This window comes from Hevea brasiliensis, chromosome 16, assembly GCF_030052815.1.
Source record: "Hevea brasiliensis isolate MT/VB/25A 57/8 chromosome 16, ASM3005281v1, whole genome shotgun sequence".
NCBI lineage: Eukaryota > Viridiplantae > Streptophyta > Magnoliopsida > Malpighiales > Euphorbiaceae > Hevea > Hevea brasiliensis.
In genome coordinates this window covers 224,137-238,284 of record NC_079508.1, presented here as the reverse complement: position 1 = coordinate 238,284, position 14,148 = coordinate 224,137, and the positions used below count along the sequence as shown (strand labels likewise).

Below are 14,148 nucleotides of genomic sequence, written 5' to 3'. Positions count from 1 at the left end.
AGTAGCATGAACAGTGACTGCCATAGCCATTTGGGTTAGGTTCTGGCCATAATTTGGGGTACGTTCCTTCATAAAAGTTGTTTGCCTATGTCTTAACTTGTTTCTGTAAAAATTTCAGGTCAATTGACCAAATCTACAGTGAGTTATGGCCAAATGAACAGTTACTGTTCATTTGGTCAATTCTGCAGAACCAGCTGCAGGGTATCCGGATTGGGGCCAAGTTTTGGTCCTCTTGCTTTGGTCTTTTGGGCATGGTTTCTTCAGCAAAAATGTGTCATTATAAGCTTAGTTTCATGTCCAATTGGCCAAACTTCAATTGGACTAACACAGCCCAAGTTATGGCAGTGCAAAGGGACTGAATTTTCAGTCCCTATGCTGCTGTCCTAGGGCAGTTTATACCTTGACTTTGCCATACCATTTTTCAGTCCAAATTGTGTTCAACATACCTCAAATGGTCACTTATTGACCATTAGATTGTTCTTTAACAGTTTAATAAACCAAGTCACATTTTCACCTTTCCAAACCCTAATATCCAAATCAATTTACTTATAACCTTAATTAGCATACTTAGTTTAATGTCCATGTATATTAATACCTTAACCATTATTTCTAGCCACTCTAAATTTATTAAAACAATCAACCTCATACTTTCATAGGGCTGCTGAAAATTGAAGGTACCATGACACATATAATTTACTTCAATTCCTTAAAATTTCTTAGCTCAAAATGATGTTCTAACTAAGATTTAAAAGAAGGAGAATGAAAGTGTAGCACTAACCTTGATTGGGCAGAATTTCCAAAGCCCTAAACTTCACTTTCTTCCTTCTTGTTGGCTGACAAAGGCTTTAGCAAGGTGCTAGGGCAAATTTTAGTGAAGCTAGGTTATGATTTTATGATGGAAACAAAGGAGAAATTAAGCTTTTGATGGCACATCAATGGAGGAAGGAGGGAAGGGATTTCGGCTGCTTGAGGAAAGGGGTGGCTGCTGCAAATTTTGGTGGATTTAGTCTTCATTTAGTCTTTTATTTACTTAGTCAAAGGATGGCTAAATTGTGATTGGTCCAAATTTCCTTAATGACATCACCATGATGCCATAATTAAGCTTTTTTCCTCATTTTCTTTCCTTTCCTCCACTACTCATTTTCAATTTGATTTCTAGTAATGTTTATTCATATTTTATGTCATATTAATTATTTACTCAACTGGACAAGTCGGCCAAAAATCACCTCTGAAGGCGAAATGACCAAAATGCCCTCCGTTTGGCTTAACGGGTCAAAATTGTCTGTACCGATTGAAAAATTTTTCTAGGTATTTTCTTGGCATTCTAATGCCATGGGAACCTCAATAACCCTTCTCTGGAGTCCCAAAAATTATTTTATAATTTTTCTCCCGGGTCTAGGGCTCCTCTTTGCGAGAACCGCAACTTCCCTCTGGTTACCCATCGCTTGGGCACCGGCTCGTTTAACTCGGTTATATTTTATTCCTAAAATTTTTACTAAATTTTTCTTATTAATATTTGAGTTAATTATGGTTCCTGACTTTAGTTTAAATATTTTTCCGGACATTCTAGCTGTCCGGGCCGACACCGGTCACCGGAACAGTAGGATGTACGGAGTGGTTATCGGGAGGGTGTTACACCAATGACCCAAGCACTGTTTCCCAGTTCATGACTTGAGTGCAAGATAATGTTATTTGGAGATGGACAATCATGTTGAGCGATAGAATTGTCATTAACCTGTTCATAAGAAAATAATGCAATAGTTTAAATTAAGGAGGAATGAAAAAGAAATTGTTAATTAATTGTAGGTTAGAAAACGTAAGTTACAAACTCATATACAAACTCATTTTCAAGGGAAATAAACATAGATATCAACCTCAAATACTAATTATCTAATGCTTTTATGCACTACTAATAAGAGAAAGAAAAACTATCAATGAGTAAAGGAATTTAAGCAATTAAATAGATAAATTACCTAATGTTTAGGAAATTGTGTTCCTAATTGTCCATGCTATTTTTTGGGCTATGAACCCATATAAAATTTGTAGAACCTCCTTTAATCCATCATTATTACTTGTAATTATTTGTTATTTCACTTTTAACTTTTTTATTTCCCTTGATTGATTTGTTGTAGAGGCCTCTCATCTCGCATTTACATTTTTGACTTGTTACACAAAAATCATTTATAAGAGTAGGCCCAAGACCCATACATCATACTCGACCATTGCGTTCTGAACCCATCAATTGTTGAAAATTTTCCTCATGCAATTCAGACAAGTTATCACCAAACTTTCACTTCGTTCAGCTATAAGAATACAACCTCTCTCCTATAAGTTTATGTAAGTATTAATTTTAAACAAATATAATTATCATTCCACCAAGACCTAATAACATTAATATAAAATAAATTACTTTAAAAAGAAAAAAAAGTAAATACCATCAGCTCCCTTATATTATCATCCACATAAGCGTCATCCTTTCTCTTATAGCTTCAAAGAATTCAAATTTGTCTAGAGATTTCTCATTTTTTTATTTCCTACATTTACGTTTATTTTATCATATAACAACATATATTTAATCAAAATATTTAAATGAAAATAGTTTTACGAATAGAAGTTGTATCATTTCTTTCTGTTGTGCAAATTCTCGCAAGTATAGGGATCGTTAACAAGTAATAAAGTGATAAGTAAATATTGTTCCCATGATGATCATGTTATAATTATCTAGACAATTGATTGTAAAGAAGTAGTAACTAAATCTAATTAAATGAAATAAAACCTAAAGCAATTAATTAAACTTGAATAATAATTAGTAAAAGCATTCTAGAGCTAGTCCAATCACACTTCAATCAATTATAAATTCAATCCAATTCATTCAATAAAAGAGAGAATATTATTTTGATGGATATTAATTCTAAGTTATCTTAAGTCCACTCTCAAGGCACTCAAGTTGTATCTTAATCAACTCAAACCTTACTTTCATAGTGATTAAATTAATTAAAACCTATTGCATCCTTTAATTAATTGTTAATTCCATATAGAATTCTAGCTTATCTCTAGATCAAGAACCCTAAGTTCAAAATCCTATTATTCCAATATTAATCTTCACCTTCAGTCCTTCAATTAATATCTAAAATTAATACTAAGTGGAGCTCAATACAAAGCATGCATTAAGAACACAAGAGATTAAATTAAAGAACAAAATACCAAATTTATTAAATAAAATCAAGCCAAATCCATAACTGATTTGAAAGTGCTACATCCCTAACTTTAGAATAAGAAATTACTCATGCATGGTGAGTTTTACAATTAAGTTTATAAAATAATAAAGAAAAGACATGAGAAGAAATAGAATAAAAGAACCCAAATAGAGAGCCTTGGACTTTTAGAACTTTAGCAGAAAGCCCCTCTGAAAACCTTGCTGATCTGTTTCTCCTTTTGCCTTTCTTTAAGGTGATGTGCTCTCTTAAATATAAAAAGCTTGATCCCATTCGAAACCTTGACTTATTATATTTATATTTAGTATTGTTTTAGAGCAAGTGAGAAGGAAAAAAATCAAATTAGAATTTTAGCTCCAAGTTATTACACAACTTGTGTAGTGTTGCATGAGGCTGCCCCGTATAACTCACTAGACCTCAAATTCTTAGCTTTTTTTGTAGCTCAGAAGATTATACGGGGCAAAGGAAATTACACATGTTTAGTTTCATGGGTCGTATAACTTAAAATCTTCAAGAACTAATATACACATGCTGTGTAATTTGTTACACACCCTGTGTAATCTTCAATGAACTCCAAATTTGCATTTTAATGCTCTAACTCCTATTGAATTCCTTCCATGCATTCCTGAACTATCAAGACATACCTAATAAAGTCCAAAAACATGGGATCATATCCAATGTAAAGAAATCTCAAAAGATAACTAAAAACATATAAAAATAAAACAATAAGTAACTAAATAGGAACAAAATGCAATGAATATGATTCTTAAATGCCTATATGATGTGACTACATCAAATACCCCAAAACTCGAATCTTTGCTTGTCCTTAAGCAAAGAGAAACTAAATACATTTGAGAGCTATTTTTCCTTTTGGTATAAAAAGAATTTAAATTCTAGACTTTTAAAGACAACCTCAAAAGGATCAATACATCAACAGCTCATCAAAATGCTAAGAAGTCAAACATCCATTGTATGTACCAATATTTAACAAAGTGCAAATTACCAACCTAAAACATATGTACACATACCAATATTACAGGAAATTACTTTACTTAAATAAACATCTATACACTTAGCAATCTCTAATGCCTTTATATAAATGTATTAAATTTAATTTCCTAAGTCCCATAGGCAGATCTCCTAACCCTATCTCTACTAATATAGCACACACTATCAAAATATCAAAAGTTCTTTTCATAAGGTTGTAATGGGGTTAAAGGGTAATAATGTGATAATTAAAGAAAAATGATATAAGATAATCAAAGTATCAGAGTTATTAATCTATAAAAGATCAAGACACAATAATTTTTTTTCTCCTTTTTTCTTTATTTGTGGAGAAAAGAAATTCACAAATAGACTCTAGTGCTAGCATACTTCTTGATAATCAAATAGAGACTTTATTTTTACTTTTGGATTTATTACACTTGTCCCTCTTTAGTTCCACCCCCAAATTCATTCTTTGAACACTTGAGTGGATTTTTTTTTCTAATATATTTTCATATACTAGCACTTCTATTTTATTTCTTTCTCCATATTTTCTTTTCTCTTTTTTTTTTAAAAAAAAAAATCTAGGATACCTCTCACTTTAACAGACAACCTCTCTCACAAGGGTAAATTGAGTGTTTAGGCTAAGGGCTAGGTAAATAATATGAGTAAACAAAGAAAATTATATAAATAAAATATAGGCTCAAGTTGGTTACAAGGGATATATTTTAAATAAGGGTGGCTAAAGTTATAATAAGGCTAAAATCAAAGAATGCATAAATCATCCCTTCATCAAGTGTATGCTAAGATTTTGCCTTAATAAGTTAAAAAGACCTGTTCTAGGACTGGTGAGACAATTAACGAATCATATCTATGCACATACACTTGCTCTAAGAACTTACAATTTCATTATAATGGAGTGATGTACACATGCCTAGGAAAAATAATCTACACAAAGATAAATATTAATTCTAGTATGAACATTCTTCTCCTTATACTTTTGTAAGCAATCAACATATCAAACCTTTCAAAGGTCACTTCAATCATCCATCCAATCAATTCTCATCATATTAAAAGGGTCGAAAAATGCAAAAATAAAATGCAAAAAATTACAAAAATTTTCTACCTAAATGCAAATCTAATGCAAATTTTATTGCATCCCCAAACTTAAATTTCACATTGTCCTCAATGTCATCAAGATAGCACAATCAGCTCAAGAGCAACATCATCAATGCAATCAATAAGGAAAAGCTAATGGATAAAGAATACCCCCCTTTGAAGTGTGCCTTCCCTCAAAGATTTTTATGCTTATTTTTAATTGCTCCTTTCAAGTGCTTCTTGAACCTACAAAGTGAACAAACATCAAAAGAAGTTTGAAGGGTGATTAAACAAAAGAAATAAACAAATGTAAAAATTAAAAGTAAATCCCAAAAAGCACTAATTTAAGGTCATGAGTTTGACCTCTTTTAGAAGTGCTAATCAAAAAGCGGCTTCAGCCCATAATAGTTGTCATATAACATCATATATGGGTTTTGATTTATGGTACCCTTAAAATTGACAAGATTTACCCTTAAGATTGACAAGATTTAAAGCAAGATTGCATGTAGCACGAATAACACTTGGCTTGGAATAATATTCTTGGAATAAGGACTACTTTAGCTCATGGAGGACATATGATGATGTAGGAGGTGTCCATGTTATAAAAGGGTCTTCAGGTGGTTTATGTGTAAGCACCATCAATGAACTAAAATTGATAGTCTTATCAATTTCTTCATCCGCCACCTCTTTTTTTTTTTATTTGTCTTCATGTAAGCACTCTTTCATTGACCACCTAACTACAAAAGAGTTGTTTTCTTCAAGTAACTCCATTTCAAGTGGGAACTCTACTAGTAAATCATTTTCAAAGGAATATTATTCTTTTAGTTAAGGCTCAACTTCTTCTATAGATTTAGATTCCCATGAAGCTTTTTTAGCATTCAACTCATTGTCCCTATCTTGCTTGTTTAATTCTTCATCATAAAGTGATAGCTTATTGTTCACCATTACCTTATCAAAAGTTTCCAATAGAGCTATTGCCTTATCAGTGTCCACTCCCTTCTCCACTTAAAGCTCAAATGGTTAGTGTAAAATATTAAGTTGATGGATGTGTAGGGGATATTAGTGACTCCAACCCTAGAGTGGAGGATCGCAATCCCAATGGTAATCAGAATCTGCCATGTCATTCAATAAGTGAATGGCATCCTTATGGCCTCTTTGAAGAACGTGATCACTATTATCCCAAGCCCCATGATCTACCCAAAGAGTTAATGATTGATTTGAACAATTATGATGAGGAAATATCTCTATCCATTCATTAAATTTTCCCCAAGTAGCATAAAAGGGTTCATCATATTGTTGAATAAAACTTATGAATACTTGTTGATGAAATCTCAAAGTACCTCACAAGGAAAAGAAAAAAAAAAGACAAATCAAAAACAAAATTATAAACTATCAAAAAAATAACTATAAATATGTCTAGATCAATCAAATCGCTAATCGTTTGATATCAAGTATTGATCCCCAATAATAATGCCAAAAACTTGTTGTGTAAAATCTCACAAGTGCACTAATTATTAGCAAGTAATAAAGTGATGAGTGGGTATCATTCCCATGAGGACTATGTTGAGTACCAAACTACACAGAAATTATAATTATCTAGATGATCAATTGTAGAAAAGTAGTATTTAAATCCAATTAAATGAAATAAAACCTAAAATAATAAGCTAAATTTGAATATGAATTAATAAAAGCATTCCAGAGCTAGGGGTTCACACTTCAATCAATTATAGATTCAATCTAATTCATTCAATAAAAGAGAGATTATTACTTTAAAGAAAATTAATCCTAAGTTATTTTAAGTCCTCTCTCAGGCACTCAAACTGTATCTTAATCAACTCAAACCCTATTTTAATAGTGATTAAATTAATTAAAACCCATTATGCCCTTTGATTAAATATTAATTGCATATAGAATTTTAGCCTATCTCTAGAACAAGAACCTTAAATTCAAAATCCTATTATTCTAATATTAATCTTCACCTTTTAGTCCTTTAACACAAAGCATGCGTTAAGAACATAAGAGATTGAATTAAAGAACAAAATACCCAATATATTAAATAAAATCAAACCAAATCCATAGTTGAATTAAAAGTGCTACATCCCTAACCTTAGAATAAGAAAATACTCACACATGGTGAGTTTTATAATCAAGTTATAAAATAATAAAGAAAAGACATGAGAAGAAATAGAATGAAAGAACCTAGATAGAGAATTTTAGTCTTGGACTTTTAAAACTTCATTTGAAAACCTTGTAGATTTGTTTCTCCTTTTGCCTTTCTTGAAGGTGATGTGCTCTCTTGAATGTAAAAATATTGGTCCTCCCTTGAAACCCTAACTTATTGCATTTATATCTAGTGTTGTTTTGGAGTCCAAATAGGCTTAGAAGTCCTCCTAGAGCGAGTGAGAAGGAAGAAAAGTCAAATTGAAATTCTATCTCCGAGTCATTATATGGCCCGTGTAGTGTTGCATAGGTCTGCCCTGTGTAACTCACTGGACCTTGAATTTTCAGCTTTTGTGTAGCTCAGAAGATTACATAGGGCAAGGTAAATTACACAAGCTATGTAACTTAAAATCTTTAAGAACTGGTTTACATGGGTTGTGTAATTTGTTGCATGCTTGGTGTGATCTTCAATGAACTCCAAAGTTGCATTTTAATGCTCCAACTCCTCTTTAATTCCTTCCATGCCTTCCCAGACTATCAAAACATAGCTAATAGAGTCCAAAAACATGGGATTAGACCCAATTTAAATAAATCTCAAAAGATAACTAAAAAAATATAAAAATGAAATTATAAGTAACTAAATATAAATAAAATGCAATGAATATGATTTCTAAATGCCTATATGATTTGACTACATCACTTTTCTCAATCTTACATATCTTTTTCTTCCTACAGTGTGTGCATTCTTATTCTTCATTAAATTGGTAGTATTGATAGTACTCATTCTCTGTATAAAGAATAAAATAAATTAGTATGCAAAAAATATTTATTTCCAACAAAAGCAAGCATAAATAACTATTATCAACAAAAAAATTGACCTATTAAAGTGAACCATTCATTAACTAGATGTTCAAATATATCTAACATGAAAATCCATTAGCCAAATAGTAGAGTTGATTAAAGAATATCATTAAAGCTAAACATGGCCCTTACAGTCTAAAACTTACAAAGTCAACAACATTCCCTAACATCTGTAATAGTATAATCCAATAAGAGCTGATTGCCCAAGATTAGCCAAGATGGTTAATATTGCTCCTTTCTATGAAAGGAAGGGGTTCCATTGAGATCTATTGATACAATGTCAAAAAACAATGTTCTTGCTTCTATATTGGCATAAAAAAACAATTTTATATTTTATTTCACATATACACAAATGTAGAAAAGATATAGCATCCAAAGCTTCTTTCCATCTCACTATTGAAAATTTATTGCAATATCCAAGACACTTATTGCAATAAAGATAAATAATTCAAATATTTAAAACATGCCAAGTTGCAACAATGAGTAAGTTGAATTACTTAAATTTTTAGTAAATCGTTCATTAACTAGATGAGATCATTAAGGCTCTAAAACATCTTTAGGTACATTTTCCAAAATTTGTTCCTTACTCTTGGATGGATCATAATATTTTACCTTCAAGTCACTCTTGAAATCTCTCCTCTTTTTGTTCACTACTTTTAAGATCCAATTCTCTGTTTCAAGAGGATATGCAAATTTTTCTACAAAATATATGAAACTTACTTTAAAAGATTACGTCAATTATTATATAAAACTAATTTAATAATAATACATAGAAAGTTTCTACTAAAATTAAAAAATGTATGAAACATGATCAACAAGGTTCAATATTTTGCTTTTAAATGGCTCAAAATCTTTGTTATTCCATTTATCAATGCTTAAAGGAGCATAAATGCCATTTGTTGCAGTGGTTCCAAGAAAAGACCCAAGAGGAGTTGCTTCTCTTGTACACGGAACTCCAAATCGCCTTCCACTTGAATCTTTATAACAAACGAATTCAAAAGTATAGATAATTTTTTTTATTAATATCATGAGAAATATATATATGTAATAACTTACTAATGATTATAGTGGCCTCATTATCATCAACTTGATGAGTTTAAGTTTCTTGTTAAGAATGATTTATTGAATCATTCAAGTCTTGATGTTGGACTTGTTCTTCAGTTTGAGAATTATTACACATGATCCACAAACCACTTAAATTTCTAGATCTCTAAGCCATGCTACATAGCAATATAAATATTGTTAGTAAATGTAAGTAACAAGGAACAATAATAATTGGAATGTACAAACAAATAAAATATTAAAGAATATAAACTAAAGGCCAAAGATTCAAATTAGCCCCTAAAGTATATCCAAAAATACAATTAAACCCTTAAAGAAAGTTTGGGCGCAATTGAGCCCTCAACATTTTAAAATGGATCTAATAAACCCAAATTTGATATAGTTTATCTTCTGTTAACATTTTTCAAAAGTAGCTCAAAAGCCAAACATAACAAGCATATTTCATAAAATAAATTCAATGTTAAAGAGTTATTGCATGTTAATAGCTAATCGTCGCAAAGAAAACTGAACATGAATTGTCCAGATGAACTCAAGAAATGCATTATATTTGATTTATTGAAAATCTAGTATTTTATAAAGCTTTCAATATAATCAGATGCCATAGATACATCTGGAAACAAGTAAAACGTAGGAAAAAGGTTAAAAAATCTTATAAAAAATAGCCAAAAATATTTAAATGTGTAACGAATCAGTAGCACAAATAGAAAGTAGAAGCATTACTTGAAACATATTTACCCAACAACAAGCTCAATCGCTTAATCCCCACTTCATGAAACAAAATTATTTTTTGCATTTCATCAAACACCTTGTGTACAAATTCATTCCCTCCTTTGCCGTAGCAGTACCTTGAGTGCTACTATTATCCATTTGGTTGGCTTTCTCATTTTCTAGCTTTTTTTTGCTAACTGAAGGATTCTTTTGTTCACCTGATGCTTTGATTCCTCTTGTAACCAATCCCCTACCCACAAACTAGTAGACCTAAAATGAAAAGAGAAAGGAAAAATAAGAAGATGAAAGAATAATTACCTCCTATGTGTCATTTGTTAAAGCATCAATTAATTCATTAGAACCTAAAGTGTAAGTAGCCAATTGTACATATGTGATACCGCCAGATCCAACAAGACTTAATAGGAAAATGTATTTTTTTAAGAGGAAATATCACTGCTCTTAATGGAATAATGGATAAGCAAGTCCACCATTTTCCTGCATCTCATTTTGATAGCTTAGTTCTCAAGCCAAATCTCAAACAGCATCTTCAATGACTCTTTGGATAGCCCTCTAACATCTAAATTTCTTTTTACTAGCATGTTAAAATTTTTTTTAAACAACATACAATAGTTTCTTTTGACTGATAAAATGAGCAAAAACTTGAATCGGCTAAGTGAATATTCTAGAAGCCAAACATGGAAGACACTTTCCTAAATTAGAATAGCCATCCAAGTTCATATAAGAGGTGAAGAACTTCCTCCTTTAAATGAAGTTGAGAAATGGAGAATCTCATACATAATTCGAGAATCAAGAACAACAAACTCAAACCTCATCGGCAAGCTTATCATTGTCAAAGGAAGAAATGGCTTTTAGGCAAGTTGTTGCCCACCCACCATGGCTCTGCTCTCTTTTAATAGAAGTGATGATGGTTTAACACTTATTAACCAAAATTGGTTCTAATTACTTATTTTTTATAGTAAAAGTGTTTAGAAGTCTCATTTTAAAATGTTGAGGGTTCAATTGCACCTAAACTTTCTTTAAGGACTTAATTGTACTTTTGGGAATACTTCAAGGGCTAATTTGAGCCTTTGGCCTAAAATAAATTTAAAGAGTACTTATCATCAAAATAAGAGACTCAATTTAGATCCAATAGGCCTAATTGTCCATGAATATGATAGTAATAAAAATATAATATACAAATGAAAAGTTTAATTATATTACATACGCATATGTTGAAATTTAATAACATAAATATAAATAATTTCATCTTCTTCTACATCAAAATGCACCTAATTAGGGTGCTCATCTACACTATAATCATTACTAATTATTAGCATTATAGAATATTTATGAGGTAATAGCTCATCATTGTCCATATCAAACGAGTTTTGATGTTTAACTTTTACAACTACATGCCAATTTGCATTTCTAGGGTCTTACACATAAAACACTTTCTCTTCTTAATAAGAGAACCCATAAGCATCTTCGTCCACCCACAACACTTCTTATTGGCCACTTCCTAAATAGCATTTCTTTTTTTTATTTTATTTTTTTGATATGTGACACTACCATGTAAGTGTCTTACTAGAAATCTAACCAGATTATGATGAGAGGAATTTTAATGTAACATTTTCAAAGCATAGGTATTTTAGTGTAAAATTTTTGAAATTTAGGAATTTTATGTTAACAAAATGAAGATGAGGGATAAAAGTGAAACACCTCTCGAAGTTGAAGGATGATTGGTTAAAATTACCTTGCATTGTACTTATCATTTGCATTAATATATTGTCTTTTATCTTCTCAAAATTACAAATTATAAAAGTTCACCATGTCGGTGACATATATGTTTTATGTATATGTGTAGAAAGAGAGAGGCAATGAATTTAGGTATATGCATTGTATGCCAGGACCAATGAGAAGCCAATGCACCTGAAAATCTTGAGCATTTTGGGTTCTGTTTACTTGTAGAAAACAGTTTTTTGTTTTTCAAGAAAATTACAATTTTCATTTTTTGTGGCAAACGTATTCACCTACAAATAAAAGAAAACGATATTCTAATTTAGAAAAAAATTATTCATATCTTTTGTAATTAAAAATATAAATCATTGTAAAACATATTTAAAAATTTTATTTTATTTTTAAATTTTTCAATATGTGTTATTCATTTATTTTATAATAATATGATTAATTTTTTTTATTATTATAAATAATATTTTTCTAAGTATTTTATTCAGTTTTAGATATTAAAAAATTATAATATAATTTGGTTATAAAAAAGTCATGGTTTTCCAGTTGAAAAATAAAATCTTTATTATAAAGGAAAACAATTTAAAGTTGTTTTCCAAGTTTTACTGGTTTTCTAGTTCTCCATTTGGAAAACTAGCATATGTGAATATAAAACTTTGTTTTTCAGTATTTTTAGAAAACTTTTCCAGAAAACTAACTCAGTTTTCCACAAGTGAACAGGTCCTTAACGTCTCCGCAGACTTGAAAAGTAATGGACAATGTTAAATTTGAGGAAATGCTTGCTAAAGAAAAAAAAAAAGCTTTATAAAAGCTATATATGCGTAAAAGTCATGACTATGGTGATGGCCCTGCTTGGTAACAGCTTTTAATGTAGCTCAAAACACTACCTCTCTTTATGTTTATACCAAGATTGTGAAAATCGAACTGGACTAGTCGATCAGACCAATTTAATTAGGAATCGAAACTTGGTCTGGTCTGATTTAGCTCTAAAACCCTATTTTCACCGAACAAGAATAAACTCGCATGAACTGATCGAGTAATCGATAAACCGAAATCCAACCAGTTTGAAACGAGTATTCTAATTCAAGCTGGCCATTCACTCTTAACAAAAACAAAAAAAGGTTTTCCTTCAGGCGCCACCTAGACTTAAACACACAACTTGAGAATTTTTAATGTGCTAGTTACCATGTAAGTTTCAAGTTATGTTTGATATTTTTTTACAATAAAATATATATTTCATCCAATAATTTATAATATAAAATTATTTCTTTTATTAAATTATATTATATTAATACAAAATAATTAAAACTACTAATCTACCACTATTACATAGAAAAATGAAAAGTTTTTAGCTTCACACACTTGTAATTTAAATAGTTAATAGTGTCAATAATTTTTTTTAGTAGTATATTAAATTGAATTATTAAATTATTTTTTTATATACAATATGAAGTATATAAAATTTTTATGTTTATTATATAATTTTAATATTTATTTTTTATTTTTTATTAGTGTGAATAAATTTATTATTATAAAATTTTAATTTTAAATATTTCTTTATTATAAATAATTTGATATTAAAATTAAAATTTTAAATTATTTTAAAAAAATTACAAATTAATTAAGTTATTTAATATTAAAACTTAATTAAACTTATTTTAATAATTATTAATAAAATATATAAAAATTATCAATTATAATAGAGCATTATTATTGATTTTATAACATTTATTTAATAATATAACGGTTCGACCCTGATTGAACCTTAAACCCTTAACCCTCTGTGTTTACCAATTCAAGGATCGGGCTAGGTCTGAAAATCTTAGTTTATACTAGTGTTTAGATATTGAGAAAGTAGTTCATGAAAAGTTATCAAATGTAATAAAATTGTCACGAACCAACTTTATGAGCTGAAGTGGGCACTAGAACTTGGGCAAATATAAAGCCCCTAAAGTCCTGTAGTAAGTCTTACTGTTCACAAACCCATAACTAGGCCCAAACTTAAAAAACCCATCATACAAGATAAAATGAAATATTATAATTATATTTGGGTAATCTCAGCCTAAAAGCCATCATACATACACAATTAAGGGACCTAGCTCAACCCTAATTCTTAACATGAATAATCCATTTATGTAAAATAATATATTGATACACCAATGTCATAGCAGAGCTTTAAGAATTAATTAAATAAATAAATAAGTAAATAAATAACACAATAAAAATTAGTAGCTAAGTAGTATAATAACTAGCGGAGGCAAATGTAGGTTAAACTTTAAAATAAAATCTCCTCCTGCAACCTGAGAAAAATATT

At 29.9% G+C, this 14,148-nt stretch overlaps 1 non-coding gene across 1 annotated transcript; it reads right to left on the bottom strand.

The window, feature by feature from the left end:
* Nucleotides 1–9,789: 9,789 nt before the first annotated feature.
* Nucleotides 9,790–9,879, bottom strand: LOC131175207 (small nucleolar RNA R24). The gene has a single exon (XR_009145370.1). It is a non-coding gene; the product is annotated as a small nucleolar RNA R24 (small nucleolar RNA).
* Nucleotides 9,880–14,148: the final 4,269 nt, after the last annotated feature.